Here is a 21,049-nt window from a genome sequence, read left to right on the forward strand (position 1 = left end):
CATTTTGCATCATGCCAAGATAGCCACGGGCTGCATAAGGTTTGAGGAATTAAAGGACAAGTAACTTTGGCTAAGCAAAATAAACAGTTTTCAGTGTTTTGATTTCCAACCTGAACTTTTCAACTTGGTGACTCTAATCTCATTTTAGCATCTTACTAGTATAATTCAGGACACAACCTGCTCACAGGGCACACTTAAGTATCTTCTATTAGTACATATTACTACGGGCATCCCATGTTAGGGGTTAGTACTATTGTTCAGCTTTCTAGAAATCAGCCTATATTTCTGGAGAGTTTCTGGCAGCGAGCCCACTAATAAAATCCAATCACTATTTTCCTTAGTATTACTATTCTTCTCATCCTTCCTATTACCTATCTCTTCCCACTTATGACTATAATCTTGTTACTTGTATTTTTATTATTTTTATTGTTTTATTTAGTTTCCTAATATGATATTGATTGCTTATTTAGTATCCTATGACTATCACTAAGTATTGTATCTTATGATTCTTAATGAATGTATTTATTCTACTGTATGTACCCCGAGAGCTTATGCATCGAAGACAATTCCTTGTGTGTCCAATCACACTTGGCCAATAAAGAATTCTATTCTATTCTATTCTATTCTCCTCTCGTCCAGTCCAGTCCATATTTCTATTCTATTCTAATTCTATTCTATTCCATATTTCTATTCTATTCTATTCCTGATTCTCTATTCTATTCTATTATGTTCTGTTCTAGTCTTATTCTAGTCTATTCTATTCTATTCCTTATTCTCTATTCTATTCTATCCTATCCTATCCTAATTTCATTCTATTCTATTTTGTTCTGTTCTATTCTATCCTAATTTCATTCTATTCTATTCTATTCTATTCTATTCTATTCTATTCTATTCTACTCTATTCTATTATGTTCTGTTCTATTTTATTTTATTCCTGATTATCTACTCTATTCTATTTTGTTCTGTTCTGTTCTATCCTATTCTATTCCTGATTCTCTATCCTATCCTATCCTAATTTCATTCTATTCTATTCTATTCTATCCTATCCCAATTTCATTTTATTCTATTCTATTCAACTCTACTCAAAACAACCTTTAATATTTTTCTCCCCTACCCAGGAAGTCACTGAAAAACCAACAGCTATTCAGAGGAAGGAAGCGAAGACATTCCAAGCCGCATTACTAAATGTGATGTCAACCTTATTTCATCCTCGGCAGCCTTCCTTCACAATCCTTCCTTCACAATCCTTCCTTCACAATCAGCTAACCACGAAGTTGGTTGTTTCATTGAAACACTAAAGCCCAGTGTGCTGCACTTCAATGAAATGATAAATGTTGCCAGAACTGCACACAAGAAAATAATCCATGCAATTACAGGTAGTCCTCGATTTGTGACCGCAATTGGGGCTAAAATTTCTGTTGCTTACTAAGTGACCATTTTACGACCATTCTTTCAACAGCTGTTAAGTGAAGCACTGCAGTAATTTAACAGGGTTGTTAAGTGAACCTGGCTTCCTGATTGACTTTACTCATCAGAAGGTCACAAAAGGGGATCACAAAACTCCGGGACACTCCAACCGTCATTCATATGAGTCAGTTGCCAAGTGGTGACATTTTGATCATGTGACCATGGGGATGCCTCAACGGTCCTAAGTGTGTAAACAGTCATAAGTCACTCTTTTCAATGCTATTGTAACTTTGAACCATCATTAAATGAATGGTTGCAAGTTGAGGATTACCTGCATGTTTTAAGAGCTATCTGATCAGTTCACCTGTGCCAAGCAAGGCCTTCATAAAATTCACTGCAACACTGAATATCCTTTAAAAAAACTCCAATCTATCTGCCTTCCAATTCCTTTAATTTGCAATTTAGAATGCAGCAATTCCTTTAATTTGAAGGAAACTATTTCAAAGTTTTTCATTACGCCAATGCAGGCAAACAAAACAACAGAGTTGGAAGGGACCTTAGAGGTCTTCTAGTCCAACCCCCTGCTTAGGCAGGGAACCCTGCACCCCTTCAGACAAATGGTTGTCCAAGCTCTTCTTTAAAAACTTCCGGTGTTGGAGCATTTACAACTTCTGGAGGCAAGCTGTTCCACTGATTAATTGTCTTCACTGTTAACTCCTTAAGTCCAGGTTGCTTCTCTCCTTGATTAGTTCCCACCCATTGCTTCTTGTCCTACCCTCAGATGCTTTGGAGAATAGTTTAACTCCCTCTTCCATCGCTTCTTATAGGTGCTTTGGAGAACAGGCTGACCCCCCCCCCCCCCATTCTTTGTGCCAGCCCCTCAAATATTGGAACATTGCTATCATGTCTCCCCTGGTCCTTCTTTTCATTACACTAGACATACCCAGTTCCTGCAACCGTTCTTCATATGTTTTAGCTTCCAGCCTCTTAATCATCTTTGTTGCTCTTCTCTGGAGTCTTTCTAGAGCCTCAACATCTTTTCTACATCGCGGCGACCAAAACTTTGGATGCAAGATTCCAAGTGTGGCCTTACCAAGACCTTATAAAATGGTATTCACCCTTCACATGATCTTGAATATCTGAATAGGTTGACCCTCCCTCTTCCTTTGTGGCTGCCCCTCAAATATTGGAACACTGCTATCATGTGTTGCCCCCCCCCCCAGTCTTTCTTTTCCTTAAACTAGACAATAGGCAGCTATTTATGTTTCAAATCCGCAGACACTCACTGCAGCCTTGCCATCAACACCCTTGTCTGGGTTAGCCTCACGTATCGCAATCACTGGCAGCTACAGGAAACATTGCAGAGGGTGTGAAAAATAACTCAAGATGTTTGTCGCTTTGGCAAGTCTGCACAGTGCTAACTGGGGGGGTGAGGTGGGGGGGAAATGTCACTTTCAAAAAAAGTCAGATCTCAGAGAAATATGGAAGCTGTTATCCCGTTTCATACAATACAACAGCAGAGTTGGAAGGGACCTTGGAGGTCTTCTAGTCCAACCCCCTGCCTAAGCAGGAAACCCTACACCATTTCAGACAAATGGCTATCCAACATCTTCTTAAAGACTTCCAGTGTTGAAGCATTCACAACTTCTAGAGGCAACTTCTGTTCCACTGATTAATTGTTCTCACTGTCAGGAAGTTTCTCCTCAGTTCTAAGTTGCTTCTCTCCTTGATTAGTTTCCACCCATTGTTTCTTGTCCTGCCCTGAGATGCTTTGGAGAATAGTTTGACTCCCTCTTCTCAATATCTCAAGGGTTGCTCCTCAAGGGGCAACTCTTGAGATATTGGAAGACTGCTATCATGTCACCCTAGTCCTTCTTTTCATAAGACTAGACATATCCAGTTCCTCATCTTTTCTACATCGTGGCGACCAAAACTGAATGCAGGATTCCAAGTGTGGCCTTACCAAGGCCTTATAAAATGGTATTCACCCTTCACGGGATCGTGATTCATTTTATAGCAGCTTCCCCCCCCCCTCCCCAGAAGCTTTTCTATATCAGGGACTGATGGACTTTCCCCCTTTTTATTTTTTAATCCTTTACTTTGGCACGATCTCCTCTACCCACCCACCCCCCACCCCGTTGCAGGCAACAGCTCTGCGTTTCAAGCTCCCTCCCTTCATCATTTGCACACCACTGCAAATTTTAAGATTGCAACGGAACCTATTTTAATCCTATTACAAATCAGGGAGCCCTTTCCAACATCAAGTCTTTCATTACAGCTGCCGTTTGTGTTTGAAATCCTATCAGGCCCGTTCAGACAAGTTGCCAAAGCAGAGAATTGGGCTGGTTCGAAAAATGCTTGATAAAAGATTGAAGCAAAAGAGGTGGATGTAACCTGACTTTGACGCTAGAGGGCGCTGCAGCATAAAAGCTTCTAAAGTTTGTTCTTATTTGATACAAAATTTAAAAAAAAAAATGATTTGTAAAAATTTAAAAACAACAACTTGACCCAAAATTAAAAGCAGGAAAGATAAACATAGCATGTATGCTGTGTTTATTTTTCATGTTTTTCATGTTGCATCTTCTCTTTTTTGTTAAACTGAAACAAGATTGTATTTTATCTTACAACTGTATCCATATTGAAGAGAATTGGAAGTAGCTTTTTTTTAAATGTTATTTTTGGGTGGGGGATTTATGCCACTTTTTCAACTTCCCTTACTGTCCCCCTCTCCCAGTTTTTCCCTTTATATTGTAATTTTGCACAATAACTTTATTTTTGAAAATTAATAAAGATCTTTTAAAAAATCCAATCACAAAGCACCATTGCTATGGGGAAAAAATCCAGGTGAAAAACTCTCTTAACAAAAATCTTGCTTAGAGTTGGGATTCAATTGTGGTTGTAAGTCGAGGACTACCTACATTATAAGGTAATGGATAGCAGTAGGCTTTGTACTATTCGCTTGTTGTAACCTGTCAAACCAAAATCAACATTGTGTTATAAAACACTCTCCTGCCACTGGATAGATGTTAAAAAGATGCCAGAAAAGGAAAGTTGACTCTCCAATAAATCATCGAAGCAATAAAAAAAAAAGAATGTTTCAAATCTAATATATACTTGCAGAGATATTCAGTGAAACGGATTATTGAAATATTGGGAGTACTTATGGAATAGACAGATTTTAAGGCCGTGATGGCGAGCCTATAACCTGCGAGCCACAGGTGGCAAACAGAGCCATCTCTGCAGGCACGCCAGCTGTCGCCCAAGCCCAGCTCCACCGCGCATGTGCCTCCCGCCAGCCAGCCTTCGGATCTCTGCCATGCCTGTATTTGGGGGGGCAGGATGCATGCACCGGGGGGGGGACACTAGCATTGCATTTTGGGACCTTGTATGGCGCCCCTGTGCCCCGTTTTGGTTTCCAGGTTGGTGCAGGTGGCTTTCCAGGCCCAAAATGGGGCGTGGGGGTGCGTATGCCCCCTGGCTCCTTGCAACAATTTGGAAGCAAAAAATGGGCGAGGGGGGGGCATGCATGGGAGGTTATGCGGACATGCATGAGGGGGCGCTTTAGCATGCGTAGGGGTGGGGGACACCTGGGCGGGCCGCGTGTGCACACACGGATGGGGCGCGGGTGCGTGCATTGCATTACGGACGCAGGTGTGCTCTTGCGCACGCTTGCGCATTAAGCACACAGCGACAAAAGGTTAGCTATCACAGCTTTGCTGTCAATTATAGCATGATCTTGGCAGAAAGAATAATTTTCTTGATTCCTAGCTATGCCAGGCTTATATCTGGAGCTCAAAGAAATCGCGCCTAAGGAATGCATCTTAAAAATCATTATCTGACCCTCTTAAAATCTTGGCAGTGGTTCAGTTCCCGTTTTAAGGGCTAACAAGGCCGACCACAAGCAATGATGGGAAGGGGCTTAATTCTGATTTTGATTATCACCAGAAACAGACGTTAAGGACATTATAATCCTTCCCTGAAAACTGCTGATAAATCTTTCTTCTGTGTTCATGGTTTTTTTTTTTAAAAATGGCATTGATTCTTTGGATCAACTCACTGTTAATTAGACTTTTAAAACATTGTTAGTTTTGGATATTTTCCAGAAAGAAAAAAAAAAGATCTGGGATTTCTTAAAATCCGTTCTAGCTTTACAATTCGGACACCCTAAATGACTAATATTATTGGAAAAAAGGTTTTGAGGTGACTAAATTTGAAGTTTTTTTTTAAAAAAAACATACAATGGAAAAGCAAGTAGCAAAGTGTAAGAAAATGCGGTAAGCAATTTGGAACGAAGAAATGGAACATCCCGTTTTAACAAACAATCCAAATGGAGTTTGTTTTTTTAAGGAATGTCAAATTAACATCCTGTTGTCTTAAGGCACAATTAATACAAAAAACAACAACAACAATTCCTGGCTTTTTTGGACAACCAGATGGGTGGCAAAAGTTGTGTTTTAACTTCTGTATGTTGGAAATGTAATATTTTAGAAAGCACAATGCCTCCATTTTGCTTTGCTCTACAACAACACTGTTAGACAAACTCCTGTTTGTGGGCAGAGTTTGCCTGCAATGCTGCACATTATGCACGATGCCACCATGGCTGTGTTTAATCTGTTGTTTAAAACCTGAGCTTTTTGTTTCATATACATTTATTTCAACAGTTATTTATTTCCGGTTTATTTTCTGTTTGCGTTTTTCATCTCACTTTTTTCCCCAAAAGGCTGCCTCAATCTGCAGAGTTTAAAAAACACAGAATACATAAAGGTAAAGGTTCCCCTTGCACATATGTGCTAGTCGTTCCCGACTCTAGGGGGCGGTGCTCATCTCCGTTTCAAAGCCGAAGAGCCAGCGCTGTCCGAAGACATCCCTGTGGTCATGTGGCCGGCATGACTAAACACCGAAGGAACACGGAACGCTGTTACCTTCCCACCAAAGGTGGTCTCCATTTTACTACTTGCATTTTTTACGTGCTTTTGAACTGCTAGGTTGGCAGAAGCTGGGACAAGTCACGGGAGCTCACTCCGTTACGTGGCGCTAGGGATTCGAACCGCTGAACTGCCAACCTGATCGACAAGCTCAGCGTCTTAGCTACCACGTCCCTATTGTACGGAATACAGAATATATCACAGCCCCAAAACAGCTTGGAGAAAAAGAAGCAGCCAAAACACCCCAAAAAAGCTCCCCCACCTATTGCTCAAAAGAACTAGATTTAAGCCTAAACAGAACTAGATTTAAGGCTTAACAGGGCCATGAAGGAACGGCTTTTTCTCCTCTGACCTCTATATGAAAGACAGTAAAATAAGTAAAAGATGCCTGCTGGCTAGAAAACCTGGTTATGGCCATAATACCTGTAAGGTAGGAAGGGAAACATTACAAAACCCACAAAGGATATTGACCGTACCCAGCCTAAAATGCGAGACTGGCCAAGGTTGAAAAACCAGTTTGATCTGTTTTCTATTTAGAGCTCATTCCAGCTCTGACTCGCCACACCAGTTCAGTTTATTATGAAAAAAGAAACTGTTTTCCTATCATTCTCAGTGTCCACAAACACTTTTATTACCAGTTCGTGCTTTAGACAAAAGAAAGCGATACAGCTGTGAGATGGTCAACGCACGTACAAAACGCAGTATTGCCGTGGAAATTATTATATCCATTAGATGACAACTCCAAGCAGGGTGGATTTGATTTAAATCAAGTCGATTTAAATCACAATTTGAATCACTAGTAAAAAGGCTTGATTTAAATCAACTTGATTTAAATCAAAAATTTTAAAGAGCAACTGTCATCTCTGTCCCCCCTCTGACCTGCTGTTGACTCACCGACAGTCCCAATATTGCAGAATAGACAGCCTCACGCTACCTAACTATGCTCCATTTCATGCTGAATAAACTAAATTAGGAGTGTATCTTAAATAAAAAACTATCTTTAGATAGATTTTTTTTTACTCCAAAAGCACTTTATTAAAATAAACTTGATAAAAATTTTAAAAAAATCTGATTTCAATCAAACAATCTGATTGTTTCTATTTTTAAAATCATCGATTTTTATCCACCCTGACTCCAAGGATTATTTCCAGGGTCAATTAATTAACCTGACGTTCAGTTCTTTATAAGGTTACAGGTAGGTTTAGTGACCCTGAGAAGTGATCCCTTGCTCGGACGCTCTTCAAAAGAGTTTTTTTTTTTAAATCGTCAATCAAAATCCACGGCAAATAAATCAACAGGAAGCTGCTGTTCTGTTTTGTAAACAAGCGCAAAGAGGCATCCTCTAGAGATCCTTTTCACGACAAGGATTGTAGTAGAACGGAAAACATGAGCAGGAGTAAAGATGTTTTGCCGACTGTGTTTTTCCAACAATAAAGGTGAGGTTATTCAGACTCCACAAGGCCATGGGTACGAACAATTTGTAGCTGGAAGGAACTGAACAACAGCTTAGCACAGACGAATCTCTCCACATCACATTGCATATTATTTCCAAGGTTTAAAGGTGCTTTCCACCTATGTAAAATTAAATTAAATGTTTTAGCATGCTTGTAAAAGGTTGCTCCTTTCAGGACTGAGTGAGTGTGACTCAGAGTACAGGTAGTCAGATTAACTGAGTTGGAAGGGACTTTGTAGGTCATCTAGTCCAACCCCCTGCCCGAGCAGGAGACCCTATGCCATTTCTGACAGATGGCAGTCCAGTCTCTTCCGGAAAGCCTCCAGTGATGAAGCTCCCACAACTTCCAAAGGCGACTTCTGTTCCATGGGTTGATTGTTCTCATTGTCAGAAAGTTTCTCCTTATTTCTAGGTTGAATCTCTCCTTGGTCCATTGTTCCTTGTCTAGCCTTTGGGTGCTTTGGACAATAGCTTGACCCCCTTCCTCTCTGTGGCAGCCCCTCAAATATTGGAAGACTGCTATCCTGTCTCCCCTGGTCCTTCTCTTCACTAGACTAGCTCTTGACTTACACTAGTCTAGTCTTTGACTTACAACCAGAATGGGGACCAGAATTTCCGTTGCTAAGCAAGGAAGTGGGTCACACCAGTTTTTAGATCTTTCATGCCACGGCCGTTAAGTGAATCACTTCATTCATTCATTGAATGAATGAAATGAATCACACGGTTGCTAAGGAAATCCAGCTTCCATTCTTGACTTTGGAAACCAGCTGGCAAGCCTGTTTGGGTGACTTCGGGCCTGTAATTCTCCCTCAGCCCAACCCACCTCACAGGGTTGTTGTTATGGGGGGGGAAGAGGAGGAGGAAGGTGTACTGGATATGTTCGCTGCCTTGAGTTATTCACAATAAAATAAATAAAGATGGGAAATAAATGAATGAATGAACGAACGAATGAATGAATGAATGAATGAATGCAATTATAAGACCCCAGATGCTGCAACCACTGTAAATCCATGCTGGTTGCAAGTGCCTGAATTTTGATCACCTGACTGTAGGGTTTCTGCAATGGTTGTAAAGGTGAGGACCAGTCCCATGTCACTTTTTCAGTACTGTTGTAACAGTCACAAAGAAATGGTTGTAAGTCAAGAACTACTCATAATCCCAAAGGCTTTTGTGGAATGCAAGACTTCAAGACTTCAGGCTTTGGATGGTACCAGTTCTTCTCTTCGACATATTTGTCTTTATGGGTTCAGGCAAGAATTGTGATTGTGTCCTGGGATCTAATCAAGGATTAGGCCAGAAGAGATGATATTCCAGGTTGGAAAATTAATATTAGATTAAGTCTGACTGACCGCATACATCTTTTATTTCTTCAAGCAAATCAAAACCCATCCTGCTCGCAGGACCAAACCAATCCTATGTAAGAGTTTATGACTGTGGGGAAATCTAACTTACTAATAAAATCCCCCATTCTATTATCCTATCGTTAGAATTTATTCTGGCTCATGGACTAAAAAAACAAAGCAGCACATTTATCATCTCCTGCCCTCTCTCTCCCCCCCCCCACCAACCCCCAACCCTCTGGGCATCCTTTCCTGGAGTTCATAATTAAAGCATTTTTAAAAGATTTAGGAGCCTGAAACCAAGAGACAGAAAAGAAGCAGTCAGCTCAGAAAATTCAAATGCATGGGGAAGAAAAAATAATAATGCAATGCTGCATAGGTGCACCGTATGTAAATATACAGACATGCGTGCAAATTCGTGCGTGCACAGAGGAGGCATTGGTCTACTTAGCTTTTAAAAATTGACAGATTGCTATTCAAACATGAGGGGTAATTAGTCCAAGTTTCACCATTCCCAAAGCCTGAAGGCAAAGACAGAATTTGCAGATGGCAGAGAGTATAAAACATCAGAGGCTTGTCTACAAAGCCTTAGAGAATAACTTTAAAGCTTGGGGATTTCTGCACCCCCATCTCTCTCTCTCTCTCTCTCTCTCTCTCTCTCTCTCTCTCTCTCTCTCTCTCTCTCTCTCCTCTCTCTCCCCCTCTCCTCTCTCTCTCTCTCTCTCTCTCTCTCTCTCTCTCTCTCTCTAATAGGTACCCAGGGCAGCTTTGCCCTTGTATAAATCACTTGTTTGTATTGCTAAGCAAGCAGGAAAGAGAAGGGCAAAATGGCCATAGAAACATAACAGTCATAAGTACAGCCTGAAAAGCATGAAGACATGGTTTTGCCAGCAGGTCCCAGGGACCCCAGGGTACTACGGAGCCCACCAAGGGGTTGGTCCGATTGTTGTCATCAGGGGTACCATTATGCTTTGTCAACCATGAAAGACAGGGAAGGGCTTTTGACTATGCAGGTAGTCCTCACTTAGTGACTTCTTGTTCAGCAATCATGCAAAGTTACAACAGTGCTCAACAAGAAGACTTAAGGCCGGTCGTTGAAGTTGTGGCTCTCACAGTGTCCCCCACAACACTTTTCGCCAATGGAAGTTGCATTGCCTTTAACATTGCCCCCCCCCCGAGATTAGAACGGCCCCCGCTCTTAATACTCTTCCAGAAGGCGCTGAAGACCTGGTTCTGCCCAGCGGGCCAGAGCGGGATGGAGCCCATGAAATGGCTCGTGTGATCTGCTGTCGCTGGGGCGGGAGGTGATTTTATTATATTCATTTATTTCATTTGTTTTATTGTTTTAAATGTGGTTTTTATATTCTGTAAGCTGTGAGTCGCCATGGGGGAAGAGGTGGCAGTATAAATTAAATAAATAAAAAATGAACACTGTGGTTCAGAATTCGCTTTTTATACGTTACTAGCCGAGAACCCAGCATTGCCAGGGTGTTTATTTATAGGGGGGAAATGTCGAGACCAAACGTAATTTCTAATGTTGGATTTTCCCCCTTACCAGAGGGAGCCCCCGTGTGGAGTACTGTGAAGCCGTTACCATGGCAATTCCACTGTGCTGCACAGTAGAAGCCATTTTACGACAGTACAATAAAAGTCATTTTAAGGCACAACAGGCTGTATCTTAACAGAACACATACCCTGAGGGGTTTAGGGGTGTCTTACCCCCACAATATTTTTCTGCTGAGGGTAGGTCATCTGTGTACCAAGTCTGGTTGAAATTGCTCAAGGATAGCACAAACACAGAGCCATTTTTATATATATAGATTGTAAATCTGGGTTTCGAATTGACCAATTGAGTCACAGGAAACGGTGTGGCAATCTTTATTTTTTTAATATATACGTTTCAGGGTGTGTTACACCCATACGGTAATTATTTCAGATGAAGTGGCTTTTTATGAGGCCCTGTCAATCAAGACGCTGTATATATATATATATATATATGTGTGTGTGTGTGTGTGTGTGTGTGTGTGTGTACATACATATATATACACACACATACACACATATATAGCATATATATCTTCCATAATTATTCTCTTGTTGAAGTGTTCTGTTTTGGAGATTAACCTGGTTCCTTCAAAATTAATTTCATGTCCTGTAGCTTTAAGGTGCTGGAAAAGGGAGGAAGTTTTTTCTTTTTCTTTTTCTTCTGTTCCCTTCCCACCAAAGGTGGTTCCTATTTTTCTACTCGCACTTTTTATGTGCTTTCAAACTGGTAGGTTGGCAGAAGCTGGGACAAGTAACGGGAGCTCACTCCGTTATGCGCCACTAGGGATTCGAACCGCCAAACTGCCGACTTTTCTGATCGGCAAGCTCAACGTCTTAGCCACAGAGCTACCATTCTTATATGTTTAAATCATACATGGTTAGGCATATCCTTTTTTTTATATTCATACCTAAAATTTTAAAAAGAACGAAATATGAAACCAATCTTCCCACGCAAAACTGCTCTGCGACCATATTTCATGCAGCCATTTGGGACATATTTTCCCACATAATGACTGTGTTTTTTTTTATAAGGAAATGGATGCTTGCAACGTATGAACTGTTAAAGAATGCTTGATCCCTGCGGAACGTGAAACAGGATTTACTTAGAACAACAGGAAGTTGCTTCTATGGAATCCGCGCATGGACAAATCTTCTCCTTCATTCCAGAGGCAGCTTAAAGGATCTTTCAAATATTTTAATTACATATGCCAAGAGACAGTTGATTAATTCCCTTTGCAGCCAGAGTCTATATTCACGCAGAACCATTGATTATGAGGAGGTCTGGCTATCCACCCAGCCTCCCCATTTAATCACCGGCTCAAAGTTCTCTCTGAAACGAGGGCATAATCATCATACTTTTAAAAAGATGGAGGAAGGGGGGGGGGGATGAAACCACAATGAGCTGGCTAAGCTTTTAATTAGCCAAAAGCGCTTCTCCATTACAAACTCGGATATCGTATTAATTAAGCTACTAAAGCATTTCTCTGGCAGGGCAGCAGACAGTTGCAGACCATGGTTAGACGGAGTTTACTATCTCAGTTAAGATGTGGGTATGGCCCATAGGGACGCAGTGGCTCAGTGGCTAAGACGCTGAGCTTGTCAATCAGAAAGGTTGGTAGTTCGGCAATTCGAATCCCTAGTGCCGCATAACGCAGTATCGGGAGTGAGCTCCCGTGACTTGTCCCAGCTTCTGCCAACCTAGCAGTTCGAAAGCATGTAAAAAATGCAAGTAGAAAAATAGGAACCACCTTTGGTGGGAAGGTAACAGCGTTCCATGCGCCTTCGGCGTTTAGTCATGCCGGCCACATGACCACGGAGACGTCTTCGGACAGCGCTGGCTCTTTGGCTTTGAAACGGAGATGAGCATTGCCCCCTAGAGTCGGGAACGACTAGCACTTATGTGCGAAGGGAACCTTTCCCTTATGGCCCATAGAGACCGCCTAAAGGGCCTGCCCCTCAAAACCAGGGAAACTGCTTCAATTATCTTGTGTTCCTGAAAATCACAGGTAGTCCTCAACTTACGGCCATTCGTTTAGTGACCGCTCAAAATTACAACGGCACCCAAAAAAGGATCTTACAACCATTTTTCACACTTCTGACCGTTGCAGCATCCCCACGGTCATTTGATTAAACCTCCTTGCTTAGACACAGAAATTGGGGCCGTCAGCCGAGGACTGCCTGCCCAGGTACACAACGGAGCCGAAAATTTCTGCTGCAAAGCAAAGAGGTGTGGAGTCAATTTTGTCCCATTTTACGACCTTTCTTGCCACGGTTGTTCAGTGAATCACCGCAGTTAAGTTTGTAACACGGTTGTTCATTGAATCTGGCTTTCCCGTTGGCTTTGCTTGTCAGGAGGGTGCAAAAGAGGATCACAAAGGACCCCGGGACACTGCCGCCGTCATAAATATCAGTTGGTTGCCAAAGCGTCCAAATTTTATTCATGCGACCAGGGGGATGCGGTCGTAAGTGTGGAAGAACGCTTATAAATCACTTTGCCGTGGTAACTTTGAAGGGTCACTAAATGAACAGATTAACAGAGTTGGAAGGGACCTTGTAGGTCAGCCAGTCCAACCCCTGCCGCCCAAGCAGGAGACCCTACACCAGGGGTGTCCAAACTTGGGAACTTTAAGACTTGTGGACTTCAATTCCCAGAATTCCCCAGCCAGCTGGCTGGGAATTCTGGGAGTTGAAGTCCACAAGTCTTAAAGTTCTCAAGTTTGGACACCCCTGCCCTACACCATTCCTGAAAAATGGCAGTCCAGTCTCTTCTTGAAAGCCTCCAGGGATGAAGCTCCCACAACCTCTGAAGGCAACTTCTGTTCCATCCGTTTCTCGCTGTCAGGAAATTCCTCCTTATTTCTAGGTTGAATCTCTCCATGTTCAGTTTCCATCCATTATTCCTTTGCATGCGTTGGAAAATAGATTGATCCCCTCCTCTGTGTGGCAACCCCTGAGATATTGGAAGACTGTTATCCTGTCTCCCCTGGTCCTTCTCTTCACTAGACTTAGCCAGGCCCAGTTCCTGCAACCGTTCTTCGTATGTTTTAGCCTCCTGTCCCTTAATCACCTTGGTTGCTCTTGAATGAATTGTCGTAAGTCGAAGGGAAGATGGCTGTGAAATCTTTCTCGTTGCGTTGAGCTGGTCCCAAGCTTGTGGTTGCAGGGAAGGAAAAGTTAAAGAGCCCCATCTGGAAAAGGGCCTTTACATAATGAACCCTGAGGCTTCTGAATCTTCATTCAGCAGTTATGTACCCCATAGGAGTTCTACTCCAGGCAAAGGACAAGTGATTTATATTCCTGGTACCCACAACTCGTATTTCACAGACGAGGTCCACTTAAGTTTTCCATCCCTAATCATTCAATCTCATATGGCAAACTTGGCTTCCCTCGGTATTTGCTCTTCATTTAACAGCATCTGCCCAACTATCACAGGCTATGCTGGATTTACAACCACTCGCTTAGTGTCTATTTGAAATGACTACAGACTTAGAATAATTTTTATTGTCACTTTATATGTATAGTGATCGGCATGTATTAAAATGAAATTTCATTGCTTGCAGCTTGCTCAAAGGGTCACCGCCTCCAATATATATTACATAAAGGTAAGGTAAAGGTTCCCCTCGCACATACGTGCTAGGCATTCCCGACTCTAGGGGGCGGTGCTCATCTCCGTTTCAAAGCCGAAGAGCCAGCGTTGTCCGAAGAAATCTCTGTGGTCATGTGGCCGGCATGACTAAATGCCGAAGACACACGGAGCGCTGTTCCCTTCTCACCAAAGGTGGTTCCTGTTTTTCTACTTGCATTTTTTTACATGCTTTTGAACTGCTAGGCTGGCAGAAGCTGGGACAAGTCACAGGAGCTCACTCTGTTACGCGGCGCTAGGGATTCAAACTGCTGAACTGCCGACCTTTCTGATCGACAAACTCTGTGTCTTAGCCACTGAGCCACCGCGTCCCTTATATACTACATAAACACGACCAAAATATAAATAAATAAATAATTATAAATATACCCACATATGTTACGTGACACAGAGAAACAACACAGTCCAGTTCGGATGTACACATGGCGAGAAAAACGTGGGGGGGGGGGGGACCAACAACCGTATCTTGGCAATGAAAAAAATGACCATTTTTTCACACATACGACCGTTATAGTTTCCCAAAAGCAAAATTCAGAAGCTTGTCAACTGGTTCATATTTATGATTGGTTGCACTGTCCCTGGAATCATGGGATCCCCTTTTGTGACCTTCTGGATAACCAAAGTCAACAGAGAAGCCAGATTCACTTCATAGCCGTGTTAACCAACAACTGCAGTGATTCACTTAACAACAGTAGGTAGTAAAATGGGTCAAAACTCAATAGTTGTCTGATTTAGCAATGGAAATTTTGAGCTCAAGTCGAGGACTGAGGCAGGGAGGTTTCTGACTCTCCTTCTCTGAAAAACGAAGTATATAGCGGACTGGTTTGTGATGACTAACTACAGGTAGTCCTCGAGTTACGACCACAATTGAGCCTAACACGTCTGTTGTTAAGTGAGACATTTGTCAAGCGAGTTTTGCCTCGTTTTACGACCTTCCTTGCCACGGCTGCTACGTGAATCGCTGCATCTGATAAGTTAGTAACCCAGTTGTTAAGTGAAATCTGGCTTCCGCATTGACTTGGCTTGTCAGAAGGTCGCAAAAGGGGATTACGTGACCCCCCCGGGACACTGCCACGGTCATAAGTATGAACCAGTTGCCGAGCAGCTGAATTTTGATCCCATGATCATAGGAAAGCTGCAAAGGTCGTAAGTGTGGGGAAACGGTCGCAAGTCACTTTTTTTCAGCGTCGTTGTAATTTCGAACGGTCACTAAATGAACCGTTGTAAGTCGAGGACTGCCTGTATAGGTTTACAGATCCTTCTTTTGTACAGTAGCTTGAATGAAGGTTTGGAAAGCAGTCAAGTCAATGCAAAGAAGTCTATCTTGTTTCTATCAGGTTTTGCCAGCAGGTCCCAGGACCCCAGGGTACTACGGAGCCCACCAAGGGGTTGGTCCGATTGTTGTCATCAGGGGTACCATTATGCTTTGTCAACCATGAAAGACAGGGAAGGGCTTTTGACTATGCAGGTAGTCCTCACTTAGTGACTTCTTGTTCAGCAATCATGCAAAGTTACAACAGTGCTCAACAAGAAGACTTAAGGCCGGTCGTTGAATTTGTGGCTCTCGCAGTGTCCCCCACAGTCACAGGATGGTGATTGGGGCCCTTGGCAAGTGGCACGCAGTTCCAACGGTCACAGCTTCCCACAGTCACATCCTCACCCCTTGTGATCTTCACTGCCAGCTTCCAATAAGTCAAGTCAATGGGGAAACCAGCCACCACCTGATGCCGCGCTTAATGACTGCACAGGATTCCTTACCAACCGCAACCTGAACTGTCATTGTACATGGAAGGTCGCATTTAATTTCGTTATACAAGGTGCGATGACAATAAAGTAAACGAAACTTTCCCCCGAAAGCCAAGAGGAAGCAAAATTACGGAGACCTGAACTCGATGGTTAGATATTTACAATCTTGGAATCAAAGCCTTCGAAGTGGCAGCCTTCAAAACTGCAGCGGTTGAAAGTCAATGAATAAGTAAATAAATAAATCTGCCACATGACCACAAAGTGTTTTGTTTCCTCTTCTTCTTTTGTCGGTTGTCGTCCAAGGATACGATTTAGTTTAATCTGGACACGGAGGGATTTTGTAATAGGCCAAAGAAATAACGTACCTTTTTCCCCCCTTAAGTTTCCAATTCACAAAGCACCAAAAGGAAGGTGGGAGAAATCAAATCAAATGCCACGTAAAGGAAAAATTGAGAATGACGGCAAATACGCAGCGCTTTGATGATAAAAAAATCTTGTTCCCTTTGAGGGCAGGATATAGAATTGTCATCCTCATTCTCTTACTAATGCAAACAACATTAGCACTCTTCTGAAAATCATCGAAGGTTTTCAGACAGTATTTTCAACGGTGTACAGGTTTTATGTAGGCATGGTAAGGAGAGTCTCAAATGCCAATAGGTAGTCCTCCACTTATGACCATAACTGAGCCGGAATTATGTTCATGTGTTTGTGGTTAAGCAAGTCACCGTGTGACCAGACCCGAGTTTACAAACTTTTTTTGTGTGTGATGGTCGGTAAGTGATCACCAGAACTGTTAAAATGAATGCTGCGGTCGTTAAGCAAAGATGTCAGTTGTTAAGTATCTTGCAATGAGTGTTACCTGCCAAAATCAGGAAGGAAACACTGATTTTCTTCAGCCCCAAACATCATAAATCGCAGTCGTAGGATTGCAGGATATGACAAATGGCCATAAATTGAAGCTGGTCCAACGGCTCAAATTGTGAAGGCATGATTTGCACTGGGTCCTTGAATCAACCAAGTGCTCCGCTACCAAAGTAATAACCAACCTTCGCACACAAGAGAAACGGTGTAATAACTCATTCATTAACTTTTTATAGAACGCAGTGGTTAGAATGCAGTATTGCAGGCTAATTCTGCCAACTGCCAGGAGTTCAATCCCGACCGATTCAAAGTTGACTCAGAATTCCATTCTTCTGAGGTTGGTAAAATGAGGACCCAGATGGTTGGGGGCAATAGGCTGACTCTGTAAAACTGCTTAGAGGGCTGGCGGTAAAGCAGTATAGAAGTCTATTGCTATTTGTATGCTGCCCATGTCGCTTATAAGTTGGCCATGGTGGCGCAGTGGTTAGAATGCAGTATTGCAGGCTACTTCTGCTGACTGCCGGCTGCTTGGAATTTGGCAGATCGAATCTCACCCGGCTTAAGATGGACTCAGCCTTCCATCCTTCCGAGGTGGGTCAAATGAGGACCCAGATTGTTGGGGGACAAGAGGCTGACTCTGTAAACCGCTTAGAGAGGGCTGTAAAAACACTGTGAAGTGGTGTATAAGTCTAAGTGCTATTACAATTGTCCTTCCTTCCTTCCTTCCTTCCTTCCTTCCTTCCTTCCTTCCTTCCTTCCTCCCTCCCTCCCTTCCTGACAGTGGTTAGAATGCAGTATAGAAGGTTGACTTTGCCAGTAGTTCAAATCTCACCAGGCTCAAGGTTGACTCAGCCTTCCATCCTTCCCAGGTGGGTCAAATGAGGACCCAGATTGTTGGGGGCAAGACACTGACTCTGTAAACCGCTTAGAGAGGGGTGTAAAGCACTGTGGAGCGGTATATGTGCTATTGCTATGGTTACAAGGTGATGCTGGGCAGCTTACAAGATTGTAACTCTATTTAGACGGCCATCAACGCATTGCAGCAACCCTGAACAGCAGACAAGAGAAACAGATGATCCATATAGATTTCTTCCAACAAAATGGATATCCACACAACGTTATCAAAAAGTGCCTGACCACCCAACTCAATATAGCACAACCAACCAATACCAGCTGTAAAACACCTGCCATATTTCAAAAACATTTCAGAAACTACCAACAAACCACATGGCATCAACGCACAAGCCATCTTAAAGCCCTCCGAAACATCTAAGCAAACCAAAAGTAGACCCAGCAGCCTCAGAAAAAAACCAAACAGAGGTCATGTACAACAGTGTAAAGGCTGCAACAGCCACCACGTATGACAAGCAGAAAGCAGAACAATCAACTAGCAGCCAGAAGACATGAAGGAAGCTCTCTAATTTCACAACTTACAGACAGACTTAACCAAAGCTTCAGCTGGGAAATCACGTCCATCCTAGAACGTGCCACATCCAAAAATTGTAGGGAATTTCTAGAAGTCTGGTAATCTGACAGATTAGCCATCAACAGACACATAGCCATCAACAACAACTGCACGCTGTACAAAAGGGACAATCAACAAATCAAAAAGGGAAAAAAAACACAACCTAAAACTAAAATAATTAAATTGAATTGTTAAATTATCCTGCGGTGACTTGGCTGTAGTGAGTTTTCCCATTCCTTGCCACAAGAAATATCACCATAACATACTTTGATTTCTGAAAACGCCATCTAAAATGGTAAGGATTCTCTCATATTCCTCCACTAGTAGCTGGATACCCATGCTTCGCTACGAAGCTATGTGATCGGGCTTGATAAATTGACACTTAAAAGCTTGAAAATGAATGAGTAGTTATGATCGGGCTTGATACATTGACACGTAAAGCTTGAAAATTAATGTAGAATGTGTAACTCCTTAGCATCAGAACGTGTTAATATAAGGCAACTGGCAGTTGGAACAGAGTTCTTTTCAGGTGGGGAGGGGGAGTAGACCCTGATGCTAAGTCAGTAGTCCTTAGCATCAGAGCGTGTGAATATACTATATATGAAATACTAATCATCTGATGGTCATTTTAAAAAATCCTTTCTTAGCGAGCACCTAGAAGTCAAGAGGAACTTACGTACCAAATTTCAAGTTTGTAGTCTTTACAGTTCTGGAGATTTTGTGATGAGTAAGTGGTATTTGGCTTTTATATATATAGATTAAACCTAATTAAAGCAAACCACGCATCCTTTATTCCTTCCTACATTCCTTTGAGTTGCAGTTCCACCCAGAAGAGATAACCACTCCATTTCTTTGATAACAAAATACCAATGGTAAATAAGTCAATGCAAATATTAGCGTTGGACTGAATCTGTTTCCAAACCCTTTTGAAAACCAGCAGGCTGATATGCTTCTAAACTGATTTTTTACAGCGATTATCAGGGACACACAGAGGTTAAGGATTAGGAAAGAGTTACAAGACAACCCTTAAACCAAAAGGAAGCAAATTGCTGGGCTGCTAACTTCTCCAGAAATTCTCATTTGCGCCAGTACAAAGAGAAGAAAAAATATAGCATGTTTCCCCGAAAATAAAAGAGGGTCTTTTTTTTTTTGACCCCCCGAAATAAGCGTTTGGCCTTATTTTCGGGAAGCCTTAATATTTTTGAGGTGCAGGAGGTGGCGAGCGAGGTCACCTCATGGCTGCTGCTGTGTTGCAATATTTTCGGGGAGGGCAGTTCGAATCCCTAGCACCGCGTAACGGAGTGAGCTCCCGTTACTTGTCCCAGCTTCTGCCAACCTCGCAGTTCAAAAGCATGTAATAATGCAAGTAGAAAAATAGGGACCACCTTTGGTGGGAAGGTAACAGTGTTCGATGCGCCTTCAGTGTTTAGTCATGCTGGCCACATGACCACGGAGACGTCTTTGGACAGCTCTTCGGCTTTGAAACAGAGGTGAGCACCGCCCCCTAGAATCGGGAACGACTATCACATATGTACAAGGGAAACCTTTACCTTTTATTATATAATGTCCCTTAAGAGGTTGCTGTTTGAAAAGAACAAATTGCTTTCATGCCTCTATTTTAGCAGAATGTTTTATTGAAACATACTTAAGAGTCTCTTTACAGCTGTTTAGGAACATGGGGAGAAGATTTACTATCTTTTGCCCCACCAAAACATATTAGAAAGAGATTTGTATCTTGAAACATGTGTTTCTTACAGACAATTATAAGCTACATCTCCGCCCAAACATTTATAATGGGAATATTAACCCGCTGATGTCCCTAAAAGATTTGCAATTATTGTTTATTTTATCAATATGGGATGCTGTTTAAAAATATATAAAAGAGTTTTAAAGCAAACGTTTGGATTATCAATAAAGCTGTAGATTCCCTCTCTTTCCCAACATTGATTTTCTTTTTTTTAACATAGATAAAATCTAAATTTTCTTTAAAGACAACTTGGTCAACCTTGCATTAATTAAACCCTTAAATAAAACCTGGATCTGAAGGAGGATATTCTTTTGTATTAACCTGCCAAATCATCTTTTTCCTCATCCAAAGACTTTATTTACAGGTTTAACATTTTTTATTGGGTTATCAGATGAAATAAGATACAAAATACAAAAGTAAATAGGAAAACGGCGGGGAGGAAGAGGGGGAAGAGAAGTGAGGAAGGATAAGGAAAAAAGGAAAAGAAACATTGACTTCCGACTCTCTCCAAAGTCTCTAAAAAAAGATGTGGAGACTCTAGAAAGAATGCAGAGAAGAGCAACAAAGATGATTAGGGGAGTGGAGGCTAAAACATATGAAGAATGGTTGCAGGAACTGGGTATGTCTAATGTTTAATGAAAAGAAGGAGTAGGGGAGACATGATAGCATTGTTCCAATATCTCAGGGGTTGCCACAAAGAAGAGGGAGTTAAGCTATTCTCCAAAGCACCTGAGGGTAGAACAAGAAGCAATGGGTGGAAACTAATCAAGGAGAGAAGCAGCTTAGAACTAAGGAGAAATTTCCTGGCAGTTAGAACAATTAATCAGTGGAACAACTTGCCTCCAGAAGTTGTGAATGCTCCAACACTGGAAGTTTTTAAGAAGATGTTGGACAGCCATTTGTCTGAAGTGGTGTAG

General features: G+C 42.1%; 2 protein-coding genes across 3 annotated transcripts in view; one reads left to right on the plus strand and one right to left on the minus strand.

Annotated features, from left to right (window-relative positions):
- Positions 1–21,049, plus strand: part of ABCA3 (ATP binding cassette subfamily A member 3) — a 392,707-nt gene that overhangs the window by 147,076 nt on the left and 224,582 nt on the right. The window lies entirely within an intron of this gene.
- RAB40C (RAB40C, member RAS oncogene family) overlaps positions 1–21,049 on the minus strand; it is a 50,607-nt gene that overhangs the window by 15,575 nt on the left and 13,983 nt on the right. The window lies entirely within an intron of this gene.

This window comes from Natrix helvetica, assembly GCF_964273705.1.
Source record: "Natrix helvetica genome assembly, chromosome: 13".
Taxonomy (NCBI): Eukaryota; Metazoa; Chordata; class Lepidosauria; order Squamata; family Natricidae; genus Natrix; species Natrix helvetica.